This window comes from Pteropus medius, unplaced genomic scaffold, assembly GCF_902729225.1.
Source record: "Pteropus medius unplaced genomic scaffold, Ma_sr-lr_union100, whole genome shotgun sequence".
NCBI lineage: Eukaryota > Metazoa > Chordata > Mammalia > Chiroptera > Pteropodidae > Pteropus > Pteropus medius.
Genome location: NW_024348082.1, coordinates 133430 through 150564, shown reverse-complemented (window position 1 = coordinate 150564; position 17135 = coordinate 133430).

Genomic DNA, 17135 nt, shown 5'->3' with positions numbered 1-17135 from the left:
AATTTATATTTTTAATTAAATTCAAGTTTATTTCTAAATATTATAGATTTGTGGGAAAAAAATAGCTTAAATACAAAGATATAACCTTGTCAAAATTTGCCTGTCCGAATCTATTAAACAGACATGCTTATTGGATTTACCCATTGTTAAAAAATATAGTCTTCCAGTTAAAATTGTCTTTATTTCCATCTCATCCTCAAATCTCCCACACTACAAATTAAAAGAAGAGAAATAAAATATAAACCAAAAGAGAAGAATACTAGAGGAGGCATCATTGGACAGGAGATATCAACATGATTTTGGAAGATAGAACAAATGAGAAACGGCTGATGCAGGAAAATGGAGTGATATGAAATGTAAATGTTTTCAGAGAGAAATTCTGAAGAGAAGAAAGCTGATTCTACCTACAGAAACTAGGAATACTTTCAAGAATTGGGGATAGTTAGGCTCTGTGGTTTCTCTGTGAAAGATTCATAGTAGATCAAAATGAGGTACCTCAGTTTGCTCTGTGTTATCTGGACTGTAGTACAGGTATTTCACTTTGGGCTTATTTCACTTTTTCTTCTCCATTAGATTTATAATATCTAATATTGCATATTAGATATTATAAAATATAATATGTTATAATATAACTTGTAGGATATAGAGGTCATATACTTATGATAATCTTCATTGCAATTTAGACATAACATTTACTGATTAAATAGGAAATAAGTTTAAGAAATAATAAATTTAAAATGCTATAGAGCTAACAAATATTTATTTCTTGTTCTTTCTGAGACAATACTAATAAAAATGTATGAATAGAAGAAATATGTAAATCCAGATATCCTACACACACAAAAAATGAAATTGGAGAGGAATTATTAGCAGACAAAAGATCTTTAGAAATTCTTGAACTAAAGTAATTTCAGAAGTAGTAATAGTAAATAATGAATCTAGTCATGAAAACACACACAACCCACCATGAGCATAAAGGTTATAACAATGAATAGATCACAATTTAGTTTCCCTTTCTCAGTTTCCCTCCCCCATTCACCCATGATGTAGGCCTCAGTATTCTGAAACACCAGATACAGCAGAGGAGTGGGGAAGTTATAGAACTGATGTATTATTTTAAACTTGTATATAGATAATGGATTTCTCATTATCTTCTTTTATATGATATGGACAGGACACTAGCAAATTGTCATTTTAGAGAAAATAAAAATCTTCACGTTCTTGAGTTTGAACATTTCTCAGGCTCTCTCTATGCTGAATCAACCCAAATCAAATTTCCAACAGTTGAAAAATCTTGCCCATAACCTCTGTCACTCTAAGTATTAATATTTTACTTCTAAATATTTATGAACAAACAATGATTGCTAGACTTTTGAAGAATATCCCTAATGTGAAAAAAAATATTGATCACAAAGGATACTGCAAGAAACAAAATGGAAGGTTAAAAATCACTTTATTCAAAAAGATAACGTGTATGGAATAAAAACATGGCAAAGAAAGCATCTACAGGCAAAAATATTTCTTAAAAAATATAAGTATATCAATAGAAGGAATAAAGTTGTGGAAGTAGGACTAGACCATAATATTTGAAATGGGGGACAAAAGAAATTTCTACTTTATTTATATCATTTTTTAATTTTATTAAGAACAAATATAAAGTAAATATAGTACAGTTTTAAAATGAAAATTCTAGGTGTGGGATCTATGCCTTTTATATTATTTACTATATGTTTTCTTTAATAAAGCTAAACATTTAAATAAGCGATAAGCTAATATGCTTTTATAAAATAACACAAGATACTTACTGTAATTTTTAAGTACTACTTACGTGCTGATGACTTCTAATCTTTTATTTGCAGAAAAGTTTTCTCTTCCAAATTGTAGACACACATGCACCTATATAAATATATTTTAGACAATTCAAACTTTACATGTCTAACATTGACTTCATGAACTTTTCTTTCAAACATGCTCTCCCTGTAGTATTCGTTATTTTAGGTAATGACAACCCCATTTTCCATTTGTTTAGAGCCTTTGATAGAGAAATGATGCATTCTTGATTTCTTTCTTTATTTCATATTCCATATACATTCTGTCAGGAAATCCTATTGGTATTATTTTCAGAAAAACACTCTAGAATCCAATATGTCCTCATCATGTGAAATGCCACAAACTTAGTTCAAGCCACAATTACCTCTGGCTCAGAACATTGTAATAGATTCTTAATGGGCTTCCTTGTCTTCCCTTTGCCACTCTTCTGTTTTATCTACACGATAGCCAAAATGTCTGCCTTAAATTTTCACACTTGCTAGTCTCTGGCAGAAATGATCCCAGAGCATGATCACAACTAGCCAACTCACTTTCATATGTGTTCTCTTTACTCAAAAGTCACCTACTCAGTGACTTTGATGGAGTGACTTTTCACCCCATCAAAACCTTCAACACTACCTCTATTTCATATTACCTTTGCATGGACTATTTTGCCTTCTTAGCAATCATCACAGACTAATATGCAATTCACTTTATTTAGTTCTCATATTTATCATCAGTTTCCTCTGTTAAAATGAAGGCTACATTAGAGGAAAGCTGACGGTTTCTGCCACTGCTGCTATTACCTCAGTATCTAAAACAGTGTTTAGAACACAGCATATTTTCAATATAGATGTGATGAGTAAAGGGTATTTTTTTAATGGAATTAGGTACATTAATTATCTGATGATGAATATTGAGAGGTTTTAAAAGAATATTTTTCCCAATGTTTTCTAATTATACAATATTAGAAATTTCCTGGTGCCTTTACTGTTCAAAACCAACTTTCAAAAAGCCAACTCAGATCTGGTGAATGTTCATTTCACTGTCTTCTACTCTACACAGATAGACGTACTGAATTGTTTTTAAGGAAATGAATTATCTGTAGAATTATGTCCATCTTTCACGTAATATTTTGTATTTAAAGGCTCCAGAGGAGTAGAACACTAGTTAAGGGACATTTAATGGGCATTATGCATTCCATTATTGTTGTTATTGTTGATTCAGGTAAAAACACATAATATCTAAAGATTAACTTTATTACTTGTCATAGAAAATTAAAACAAATGACTTTTCAATGTAGACAAAAAGGAAGGAAGGAAGGAAGGAAGGAAAAGGAAGGAAGATAAATAAAGGAAGGACGAAACGAAAGAAGAAAGGAAAGAAAGAAAGAAAGAGAGAGAGAGAGAGAGAGAGAGAGAGGGAGAGAAAGAAAGAAAGAAAGAAAGAAAGAAAGAAAGAAAGAAAAGAAAGAAAGAAAGAAAAGTTATAAGGAAAGAGAGAGAGAGAGAGAAAGAAAGAAAGAAAGAAAAGAAAAGAAAAGAAAGAAAGAAAGAAAGGAAAGAAAGAAAGAAAGAAAGAAAGAAAGAAAGAAAGAAAGAAAAGAAAGAAAGAAAGAAAGAAAAGAAAGAAAGAAAACAAAACACCCCAAATCAGCATTCACTATTGCTTGCGTCTTTAGATATAAGAATTTGACTAAGGAGTAAATTTCTACATAATTCTTGTAATTCCCCTTTATTCTCATTTGTTGAGAGTTAAAATTAAAGTGGTTTATATAGTCACATTATTTTATTGGGATTTAAAAATTATTTTTCAGCTAATGAAAGCTTTTTTAAAAATTTTTCTGATTACATTATCTATGTTACTATTCATTTTATAATTAAATAAAACTCTAAAACTTGCTCATATGTGAAAGAATGCAAAAATACTCACCCTTACAATATTTTATTTTATTTAGTCTAACATTTCACAATTTCAGTGGAATACATTTTGTTTAATGCCTCAGAATTTAGATGCGGTGAGGTAAATTGTCCAGAATTAAAACACCATAAAAGTAATCACCTTTGCTTTATTCACCAATGGAAGATATTTAAAATGTGGGATCTTTTATATTTAATATTTTTAATTGATTTCAAATATTTAATATGGTTTTCATGTATTATCATGACAAAATTATTTATGTCAATGATCTACTAATTAAATATAGTCAATTATTTCTTTTGCTTGCTGTTACAACCAGCAACACAGTCACTATTTTTCTACAGCACTACAAATGAAAGCCAAAAACATTCCTCAAATATTTTTTATTTTTTATATTTAATTAATTAAAATATTTTTCTATTGAATACATTTTCTATTGAATACAGTCAAAAGATGAGCATATTCCAGTCTTTCTCTGAATCTGATTCTTTTCCCCCTTCTTATAAGGAAATTTTATGATTATATTGGGTCCACATGAATAACACAGTAATTCTTCATCTCAAAAATTTAGTCACATCTGCAACATCCCTTTTGTCATGCAAAGTAACATAGTGACAGATTCTGGAAACTAGGACACGGACAACTTTGGGGGCCATATTTCTGGCTACCACAGGCACCAAGAAACTCAACTATAATAACTTATCAATAACAAGTTACAGTAGTCATGCATAAAAGTACTCTTCAAAGTTGAAAATTTTTCAAAAATTAAGCAGTAGAGCAGTATCTCTAAATGTAGATAAATGACTGTTTCTTGATAACATGACCATGTTATAAATATAAGCATCCTGCTTTGTCTGAAACTGAGAGTATTATTTCATGCATTCTAATAAAGTGCAGATACTGGTGTGCTTATTTTGTTCCTGAGCATAGAAGTTAGCAGATAAAAATATATTGAGTCATATTTGTTTTATTTCTCCTCCTCCTCCTCCTCCTCATCCTCCTCCTCCTCCTTCTCCTCTTCCTCCTCCTCTTCCTGCTCCCTCTAGATACACTGCTGTTCACAGGGATGACTTAAAGTTATCCTGAGACAGAAGAAATAGCTATAAAGTAGAGGTCAATTTATGCATTTAAAACCAGCACTTCATCTTGATGCTTTGATTCTTACTGTTATGGAAATTACATTTAACTCTATTTTAAATTCTAATTTCCTTCTAAACTATAATAATGCATCTACAATTTTTGCTGAATTACTCCACTTGGAAATAAAAATAGGTCTAAAACATAGGATCCATGAAACTGGACCCAGTTTTTTTCTCTGGTGAGCAACACAATTAAATTTGTAAACTTTAAATCTTAAAGTCAGTTTATACCTCTTTTTTTCTCTTCTATATATTGAATCTTATCAATTTTGGTCATCTCTTCAATCACAATGATGTTTTGTTTCTCTTTACCCTTAATCAGTGAAGACCAGGAGTCCACCCCTTCATTTAATTATCATTCTGGTTTCCTAAATCATCTTCCTAACTTCACTCTTGTTCCTCTGTACTCAACCAGAGATGTAGTAACAAATTAGTTTTAAAGTACATATTGAATAACAAGTCACTTACTGAAATAAAATAGTTTTCCAAAAGGACAGAATTAAGCTCAAATTCCTTAGATTGGCATTCAAAACACTCCAAATATGGCACAAGTTGTGAAACATCTCTTAAAATTCTTCTCTACTCTTAAATTACTATTGTATCTGAAATGTTTAACATTTTTTACACTTGCTTTCCATGGATCCCACATATATTTTTCTTTGTAAATTTTACTTGTCTTTTAGAACGGTGTTTCCCAAAGTGTGAACTGAAATCCATCTGCTTCAGAATTATCTTCAGTGCTCTTAGAAAATTCAGATTTCTGCTCTAAATTTCAAGTCTACTTATAGGAAGCCCTGATTCTTTTCAAGTTTTCTTACCGATTCCTACAACTCTGTTTTAGAAGTTGACACATGCTTTATTTCCTTTGCAAAGACTTTTCCAGTTATCAAAGCTAACCATAAAGGTTTTTTTTTTCAATATTTAAATTTCATATTTGAAATTAAAAAAGTTAGACCTATGTGCCATATATATTGTAATGCATGCATAGGTTTTATTTCCAACGTTTTTAAGGACAGAGTCAACTACTTGACTATTTAGTATTCTAACATAACCAAAAAAATGTCTTAGACAATTCATCAAATTTTCCAAATTTGTTCCTAAATTTCCTTTTAGTCTTTATTCCTTCCTCACTGTCAATGATTCAGCTGTCATTTTTTGCATCCTCACTGTTAGTCTAGCAGCCAGATGAAATATATCATTTGAAATTTATATATCATAAATTTGAAAAGACTTGTGTGTAATCTTACGTACACTGAATCCAGATAACAAGAATTAAAATATCAATAAAATTATAAACATTCAACTAAAGGAAGCACTGAGGGGAATTTTCTTTGAAAATTTCATGAATTTAGGTATTAGCTATTAGGTATCTATTTTGTGTCCTCAAATTTGTTTTCCTTATTTATTTGTAGGGTTTTTTTTGTTATTTTATAGATTGTTATGTATTCACAACGTCTAACTTGGCATTGGAAAAATTCATATTACACTGACTTGTGTATCTACATAGGGTTCAATATTAGTGTTAATAAATTATTGAATGGATAAATGGCTTATTTTATTATAAATTTCTACAGTTAACTTTGCCTATAAGTAGGAAGATAATATCCACATTGTCATAGAGGATCCAAAAGACAGAAAATGAATGGGTTTTAAATAATATAAATAGCTGACATTCACTTTGAAGTCTTTGCATACCAGTTTCTCAATACACAAACAGACTATGAGTAGCCTCAATACATACACAGAAAAAAAAATACTCATTCAGGAAGCAATATATGGAAAATAACATACAAAGTTTATGCAATTTTTATAAGACATGAAACTTTAAGAATAACTATCAGAAAGAGTACAACCCGCATAATTCATTATGTACTGAGACAGTATGAAACCTGGCTATAAGGATCTAAAATAAAAGATAATAGGCCTAGTGTAACGCATGGGCATGCATCTTTTCCTATGTAATAATGTTTTCTTCTTACAATTTATTTTCAAAGTGCTTTGTAAAATATTATAATATTTTACTATATATTCAATACATAAGAAAAAAATCTTCCCTGAAGTATGGATATTTCATCATATAAATCACTCTCTTAGGAAGAGTATATAAATTCTGAGAAAATGCAGCACACATAGACATAGCTTTGAATATAGATGCATAATAATAATAAATAATCCATATTTTGGCTACAGACTCTTTTTATTCAAACCATGCTTGATGATATTGTCATCTCAACCTGCTTATACATAACAAAATAAAATTACAATATTCAAATAGGTAAGAATTACCCCCTCATTATTATAGAGTATATTATTCTTTTCCCTCTGTAGAATTTAAATTATACATTTTAGAAAAGAAAATTTACATTAGAGAATTTACCTCTTTTGAATAGTTTATGACGTATTCCTCCTTTTAGTGATGACTAATAATTCTAGAAGTTGTGACTTCCATATCAAAACATAGTTTAATGAACATTTGTTTATCATAAGTTCTGAAAAGAAGACTAGCTAGAAAAAGTAATACAACTTTAAGAGATTAAAATTATAAATATAAATTAATACTGTAAGTCAGTATACTAATTCTCAGTATTTGTAAGTTTTAAATAGTTAACTGTTATATGCTCCTGTCACAAATATGATAAACTATTCTAATAAAAGTACACAATTCATGTTCATAACATATGGAATACCTAAATAGTAATGCGGTTTCTTTGAGTTTTGTTGAAGATTTGCCCATAATGTTTTTCCATTTCTTCCATAAAAATAGATAATAAAAAAATCTTTGAATATTCATTAAAGGACTTTTAAAAATGTTTTCTTCTTCCTGATGAATTGTTGTATTCCTTTATTCGAGACTTTTTTGGTTCGATTTTTGTCATGGAAATATAAATGTAAGTATTAGCTTTTTAAATTTAATTTAACTTTTGTGGGTCCTAGGTCTGGCTGTGATCCAAGCTTATGGTTAGGACTCCAGATTAAAAATGTTACAATAATGTAATGAGGCGCCTGTGCCTAAATTATGCAAGTATGACTGAGCTTATTGTTTATTATGCGTGTGTGGCAGAATGCCACTATTGTTCTCTGACATCTATAAAGCCTATGCAGTCCTCTAGCGCAGAAGCACGGGCTCCCGGCAATAAAGTGGTGCCTGCCATTTCATTCTCATTTCAGCTCCTCGTGCATCTTTCAGTTGGGGATCTCACCACCGAAGCCTTCGCTTCTTGATCAGTTCCGCACTGACACGTGATGTAGCGGGCAGGATGAGGTGAGTACCGCCCCAGTGCTTCGGACAGTTCCAGGGTGGAGGATACCTGAGTGGAGGACATGTGGCTCTCTGCCTCCTAGTGGTGTCCCGTGCAGCGTATCTGGCTACGTGAACTTCCCCAGAGGAATGGGATGGAGTGAAGCCACGTCAGGAGGACATTCGGAAAGCCTTGGAGTTGCTGGAGCCGATATCCAGACTGCTCGCCTAGAGGCAGTGAGTCGGGTAGCCTGGATGTTACTGGCGGTGCTGTGGCAGGCCAGTCTGGAGGTTCAGGAGCAGGCTCAGCGGGTGCAACAATTGCGACATAGGAAAAAACGCTGGAAAGTTGGCTGGTTGTAGCGGAACTCATGCTGCAGGGCCTTGATGGGTCGTTGCAACAGTCCTGGTCTGGAAGCCTGCGGGCATACCGCTCCAGGCGCCACCGGTGATTCGGCAGCAGGTTGAAGTAGAGCAACAATATTTGGTGGGGAGGAGGCAAGCTGGCAGCGCCCCTCCCCCTCCCAAGGTAAAAAGCATACCACCTTGATCCAGTACACCGGCACAGAACTCCGGGACCTGACGAAATAGGTAGAGCAGAGGCCAGGAGACAGTTCAGGGGTGGCTGCTGTGGCTGTGGGTTGACGAAGCTGAAGGGACTGAATTATCTCTGGAAGAGATGGCTCAGCTGGCCTCTGTAACAAGTGCGTACTGTACCACCTCATGCACTCCCAAACTAGCTAGTGCACAGACAGGAGGCTTGGCCGAAAAGGGAGAGCAAGGCAGCGCCCAGCCAAATAGCCGCCCCCCCCGCAATGTACACAGGATATTAGCCCTTGTGGACTCTGGTGCTGACCGCACCCTGTTTTATGGGAATCTGGACAAGTTTTACCGGCCCACTGCAACCATAGAAAGCGATGGGGGTCGAATCATTCATGTGGGGAAGGTCCCTATGACATTGGGTATTAGCAGATTGCCTCCTCGGACATACCAAATGTACATACCCCCCATACAGGAGTACATTTTGGGGATTGATGTTTTCCGAGACTCCACTGTAAATATCACTGCTGGTGAATTTCGCCTTCGTATCTGGGTGGTGAAAACTATTATCCGGGGACGTCCACACCATGCCCCGTTAGTATTGCTCCAGGCTACCCAGGTAGTGAATACAAAGCAGTATCACCTGCCATGTGGCTATGAGGAAATAGGATGTACCATTCTGAAGCTGGAAGAAGCAGGTGTCATTCGCTCTACTCATAGCCCATACAACTCCTCCATGTGGCCAGTGAAGAAGTCTGACCACTCCTGGAGCATGATAGCTGACTATCAGGAGCTGAACAAGATTATGCCACCCCTGCATGCTGCCAGACCTAATGTCATGGACATCATAGACTGGTTGTCACATGACCTTGGGTGATACCATTATGTGGTGGACTTGGAAAACATTTTTTTTCTATTGCCATAGCCCCAGAAAGTCAAGAACAGTTTGCCTTCACCTGGGAAGGATGACAGTGGACATTTCTTGTCCTTCCCCAGGGCTATCTGCACAGCCCTACCTTGGGCCATGATCTCGTGGCTCAAGATTTAGCCATGTGGAAACAACCACCCGCAGTGTACTCATATCATTATATTGATGATATAATGCTAATCTCTGATTCTCTTACAGAACTAGAAGCAGCAGCAACCAACCTGTGAGAAGCTCTCGCTGACTGGAGTTAGGCAATCAATGAGGACAAGGTCCAGGGACCTGGGTTCTCTGTCAGATTCTTGGGAGTTGTCTGGTAGGATAAGACAAAAGTAATGCCAGAGGCAGTGATTGATAAGATACAGGCACATACATACCTGACCTGAAACTGTGAAGCAGCTCCAAACCTATTTGGGACTACTGGGGTTTTGGAGAGTGTTCATTCCTCTTTGATGCGACCCCTGCACCGTCTAGTACAATGGGGTGCCCAATGAGATTGGACCCTTGAGATAGAAGAGGCCTTTAAAGCTACAAAGCAAGCTGTAGCATAAGCCCAAACTCTACGCACAGTAGATCTAGCCCTCCCATTCCTGCTTGTGGTGCAGGTAGATGATGCAGGATTTGGATGGGGCTTGTGGCAGGAGCACAGTGCCCGGAAGGTGCCGATAGGCTTTTGGTCCCAGTTATGGAAAGGCACGGAAGTGTGATATTCTCTGATAGAGAAGCAACTGGCTACCATTTATGCAACCCTTCTGGCCAGTGAGGCCATCACTGGCCTCAACCCCATAACCATACAATCCACATACCCCGTGGAGGTGTGGCTGTGGTCTTGGGTAAAGACTCCCCATACAGGAATTGCACTGACCAAGTAGGGGACATACATGGAGAAGCAGGCGTAGTTCTCTGTGAGCCCCCTGTCAGGTCAACTGCACTCCCTACTGGGACCGGTACAGTTTCAAACAGACCTTTTGGCAGAACCTGCTGAGATGGGAGACATACCAAGTCCCTATATAGAGGGTCGGGCTCCCATCCCTGAGGATGCCTGGTATACAGATAGCTTATGCCATAGGAAGCCCCTGACATGGGCTACCATGGTGTTACAGCCATCCACCAAAACCTTTTGGTATGAGACTGGTGCTGGCCAATCCAGTCAATGGGCTGAGATTCTGGCTACGAGGTTGGTCTTCATGAATGAAACTGATGCAGTGCACTCTGCACAGACAGCTGAGCTGTCGAGGTCTAACTCTGTGGCTGCCCCAATGGGCTTTCCAGGAGTGGATGATAAGCCACCATCCCCTATGGGGCCAGGGCTTGTGAGAATACTTCTGGAAGTGGAGTCTTCAACAGGGGACCACTATATACCATGTCCTCGGCCATTGGCCATCACAGGCCCCAGACAATGATGCATCTGATGAGCTGGCACAAGTCTGCTTCGCTTGTATACCACTGATTCCAGTGGATATTGGCCCCTGGCTCCACCGAAAACTGGGGCATGTAGGGACCCGTACAATGCAACAGGTAGTGAAACGATGGGGGCTATCGTTGACCGGGGCACAAGCACAAGTTGTAGTGTCACAATGCCCCTGGTGTGCTGAGCAGCACCCAGAGAGACAGCGGGTAAAGAGTACCCCCGGAGATAGTGCCCGTGGGGCTAAGCCACTCCAGGAATGGCAAGTGGACTACATAGGGCCTTTGCCCACAGACCAGGGACACCGCTATGTGTTTACAGGTGTGGACACAGCTACCGGCCTAGAGTTTGCATGGATGGTAGCAGCTGCTGATCAACACCATACTGCGACTGCTTTGGAGCACCTCGTGGCAGCCTATGGCCGGCCCTTATTAATTTCCACTGACAGAGGCACTCATTTTACTGGACAGGAGATGCAGACCTGGGCCTACACCAATGATGTGCGATGGCAGTTACATGTTCCTTATTGCACACAGGCAGTGGCAATGGGGAGTGGTTCAAGAGCTTCCTGAAGGATAAACTGTGAGCCTTAGGCCTGGGCTGGCGCCATTGGCATACTAACCTTCCACAGGCTTCTGAATGAGTCTTCTGAATGAGCAGCCCCAGCAAACAGGGCTGTTTCCCTTTGACAGGGTTGTAGCAGGCTCGTTGTGGGCAATCAAAGTGTGCCCGGGCACTGCTGCTAAACAGTTGTTGTCCCTCACCTACCAGGGAACTTTGCTCCTGCCAGCTCTAGAACTTTTGACAGTAGGTAAACAGGTCACCTGGTCATGGCCCTGGACTATAAAGGTAACACAAGACCCGTGAGTGTCCCTGGTGGAGCCCTGGGGACAGGGCTTACCCAATGGGTTGCAGGTAGAACCCTGGATTTGCATTTGGCCCACAACCTTGTGTCACTCCTGATGAGGGCAGAAGGTTCACTGTTAATTGGGAGTTTTGACCTTAGCTTCTGGCCCATTCCTCTCTATATTGTGACGCTGGTGGAGATCCCCCCGTGGCCTGCTGCCATTGGAGGAACTGTCTTGTACCACAGGCCAGGGGCAGCTCCTCTCCCAGCCACCATTCTATCTCAAGATGGACAGGTGGCCTGTGACCTCTCGGAAGGACAAGACTTGTTCCTAATGGTTCCTTTGTCTGCTCTATCTTATTGTTCAGGCTGACAACAGGGAACAGTGTCATGTCCTGGACTCACATGTTTGCTACTGTCTACAATGTTTACCGCTGCTGGATGTGTACTGAACTACCAGTGGAAGTGGTCGAGAGACAGCTGTGGCACATTACTCCAGCCACAGCTGAGAATTGGACATGGCTGTGCACCTGGAACACCACCTGAATGGGACCAGCAATGGTGGGCCGTGGAAGTGCTGCTCAGTTGCAATTATTGCAATTTCCCGCCCCTCATAGACTATGCTATTTCCAGTGGGCGGGGATGGCTGGCGAGAGAACATGTGGAATTGCGGGAGCAGGCCCTTCACTGCACAGAGCAAATAAAATCTGTGCCCAACCATATCATGAAGTGGCTACCCCTCCACCCCCCACCCCAAGCTGTGTGCTAACACCATCTTTACTAGTATTTCCAAGGTCTGGTGGGATGCGCAATGTTATGTTGGTACAAAGCCTACCGACTGACTACCTGCAGGGTATCTCTGGGTCTGTGGGCACTACGGCTGGCCCTCTTGCCCACTGATTGGACCTGCTGTTGTACCTGGGGATGTCCCTATATAGTTGAATGCATATTATCTACCTTACCCTAAATGCCTCATCATTGGGATCTCTTATATCACCGCTGGCACTGGCAGAAACGGGTAGCATGGTGGTTCTACCCACTGGCGTTATTCATTCCAGGGGTGAGATCCATAGATGTAGAATTGCAGGTAGAAGCTTTATCCCAGCACAACGCACAGGCATTGAATGCTACATGTCAGGCTATAACCCTTTTAATGGATGAAATCATGCAAATCCAGAAAGTAGTTCTGCAAAACTGCATGGCTCTCGACCTTCTAACTGCTGCCCAGGGTGGCACCTGTGCCCTACTTCATGTAGAATTCAGTGTCTACATTTCTAATAATGCTGAGCAGGCACAGGCAGCCCTCTAGGAAATAGATGCTGAAGTCCAAGACATCCATGTGCTGGGAGAAGACCCCTGGACAACTTGGTGGAATTCCTTAGGGTCCTCCTGGCAGTGGACAGTAGCCCTTGTTGTCTGTAGCCTGGTAGTATTTTGTTGTTCTTTATATTATTATTGTGGGTTGTGGGCCTACGGTAGTGCCCTCTGGGCCAGATCCCGCACTGCAACCCTGTAGGGGTAGAGTGTGGGTCCCAGGTCTGGCTGTGATCCAGGCTTGCGGCGAGGAATAGGACTCCAGATTTAAAATGTTACATTAATATAGTAGGGCACCTGTGCCGAACTTATGTATGACTCAGCTTATTGTTTATTCTGCATGTGTGGCAGAATGCCACTATTGCTCTCTGACATAAGTGAAGCCCATGCTGTCCCCTAGCAGAAGCACGCGCTCCTGGCAATAAAGTTAGTGCTTGCCGTTTCATTCTCTTGTGGACTCCTTTTGCATTCTTTCAACTGGCATCTCACCACTGAAGCCTTCCCTTCTTGATCAACTTGGCACTGACAGCTTTTAATTCCAATTCCATATTTCAAATAGTATATTTTAGTATGAAATTTTACAATATTTTAAGCCTTATTTTTTAAAAAAGTGTTTGAAGAATACATAATAAACAAATAAATAATATTACATTAAAGAATTTTAAAAGATGAAAAGGATTTATTATACATACATAAAACTAATTTAATTATAACGTCACATTTGAACAGCCAATAGACAATGTACGTGAGTACCAAATAGGGAATTTTCTCTGTATATAAAAATTACAGGGTGACAATTTTAGGAACATTCTAAAGAATATAGATGAGAATGAGAAATATTTTTTTATTACCTAAAGCACAGAGAGATACTTCCTTATCCAAAAGGAGTTATACTGGAGACACAGCAGAGTCAAAAAATTGTGGCGTCAGCTCAGATACAGGCTGACTGTGCTGACCTGCTTTAATTTTTTTCATAACTAGAAAGAAAACTGTAAACTGCAATTTGTCCTTAGAGCTCTTAATGATACATCTTACAGAACTTCTTAGTTTAGAATTAAATATTATTTTATTAAATAAAACAAAGTACATCTGATGGAACTGTGAGTCAGATGCTGAGTTCTGTATCTACAACATACCTAATTCCCAGGATTTTTACAAAATCTAAATAAGATAATTTTTTTGACCTGAATATTACCTACTTGTAGATAATATTCAATAAATTTTAGCAATTATCCTTACTATTATAAGTAGTAAAAATAGAAATTTATTTTAAATCTATGTCTTCCAATCTAGTCAATTAAAAAAAATAGTCCCTTGGGAAGAGACTTGTAGTTGCATATCCACTATCCATTCTGTTCTTTTCCTTATTGACAAAACTACATTTGTGATTTAGTGACGTGCTCGGTTATATAGTGGCAGGTCAATTCCAGATTAAGATGACTAATGAAATATAGTGAAAAGATTTTTGCGTAGAGATTAAGAAAAAAATTCTTTAGAGTCAACTTAGCCTTTTGCTTTTTTTCCTTCCTTTTCTTATCTGTCTAGAATAGGATGTGATGGCTTGACTGTAGCAGTTACTATGACACTATGAGAAAAAAAGACAATGAGGATTTCTAAGATTCTAATCCTGATCTGTTTGAGCATCTAAACCATTATTACCAACTGCCTACCTCAAAACTGTTATTACATAAGAAAACTAAATTTTGTGTTTAGTTCAATATATTCATGTCTCTGTTATTTGCAATGGCATACAATGTCTCAATTAATTTGCCTCATGGGAGGCAAAAAACAAAAATTAGCATGTTTATCATCTTCAATTACCAAAAACATTGTTTAGTAAAACTTTTTGTTTCCTCTCTTCTAGGCATAATATTATTCTTTTTAACAGACATGCTATTTTAGAAACAGTATGAAATCTGCCCTACCATTTAAAAAAAAAGTAATGAAGGCTGCTATTTTTCAAAAATGAATATCAAAAGAACATTGTGAGATTAACATTGGGAATATACAATGAACTATCACTCATACTGGTGGTTTAAGATTCGTGAGAGGTCTAGTGACAGAGATCTAAGCCTCCTCTATAAATAAATACCAAAAAATGCAATTAATTTCAAAGAAAAATAAAGATAGTTCCACTGGGATCTCATACTTTGCAATGAGAGCACAGAATTAATGGATGTATCTCTTTTTAACTTTCTCTGCTGGTAAGAATAATAGCCAATGGTACACTGTCTTCCCATTAGAGTTAGTAATATCCGAAGAGACCATAAAGGCAAAGAGCATTCCACAAAGTTGCTATTTGATAAGGGTCATTGGTGAGTATATTGAGTTTCTTCTCCGTGATTTCAAAGGGAGAATTTACAAAATGTTATGGCTGCTTATTTGCCGTTGAGAGGCTGTGCTGGAGGTTTCATTTATGGATATATTAGAAGCTCATATTGCTTCATGGCAGCTGATACATTTTAAAATTTAAGGAAGAAACAGGCCAAAATGTAAACCCAGATCTATTCAGAGGGGGACTACCTATTGTATAGGTTCATTACCTGAGCGAATAACAGGAAACTGTTCAGCTTCTTTGTTAAGGTTGATAAGCCAGCCTATTTATTTTAAAGCTCACATGCAGAAGACATGTAGTACAACTTCTAATACTGAAAAAAAAAAAAACCCTTTGGAATGATAAGCTGGAAGTATATATATCTAGCATTTTGTCACAGCATTTTATGGGAACAATTACACATTTTAATTACACACACAGATACACACACACACACACACACACACACACACACAAATCCCATCCTTCAATCTCAACAGACTTTTTGTGCTATCTGATTCTGCAACAGAGAAAAAAATACTATGGCTTAGCTTAAGACTGTTGATAGCACTTTGAAAGGGCATTCCAAATATATGAAAAATATATACATTAGGATCAATTTAACACTAAGAATTTGTTATCTATTTTATGCTATTTTAAAGCTGGAAGTGGTAAGATATCATAGATTATTTCTGCTATTAATACACTTTTGATATACTAGATTAGAAGAAAACTTTTAGTCAATAATCAATATTATTTATAGTATTGTTACTAATAGATAGTGAATTGAATCAAGTTTTATTAATTTATTTTATAAACATGTCAATTATTAGTTACTCCCACTCCTTCCCTCACGCCAGGAAGTTTTCATGTGATAACAATTCATCTACTTTTATATAACTATGTGAAAGAAACAAGGTAAATATAAAAGAAGGCACATTTTTATTCGTCAAGAAATTTGATGTTATCAAATAGATCATTCATTTAATCATTTCTTATTCACTCAGAAAATATTAGTTGAATTCCTATTCGATACATTTTTACAAGGTGCAAGAAATAAAGTTGAAAACTGTTTTTAATATATTTAAAGTGTTGCAGAAAAATCAGACAGACGAGAAATCAAGCACCACTTGGAGAGTTGGAGAACTCAGGTTTATTATGCCAGCAGTCCCAGAAGAGCTAGCGCTCTGAAGAGCTCGACTCTGAGCTCAGGTGTAACCCGTACTTTTATAGGGCTTATCCACACAGTTACAGTTGGCATGGGCTTATTGGCTAATTTGTCCTCAGGTGGTTACAGAGAGCTGGAGTTGCTATGGGCTACAGGCAGTTACAAAGCATGAGATTCTCAGACAGGAATTTAGGCAATACAGTACATCTGTTATCTAGACAGAACAAGCAAAGGAGAGGGTGAGTCTTCAGTCGATCTCGAGGTCACCTTGCCCTTCAGCCTATGCGGCAAGCATGTCTACAGAAGCAAAACAAATTGCTGATTACAAGGTTAGCCATTTGAGTGGAAAATTTCTCTTCAAAAGGAAAGAGCGAAAACTTTAAATATATAGTCAACCATTCTTTCAATCAAATTTAATTTGTTAGACTGAGATAGTGACTAGAGTAGGACAGATTTGTTAAATGAAAGTTGGAGAGCCCCTAGAAAATCCATATTTGAGTTTTGGCTTTAACA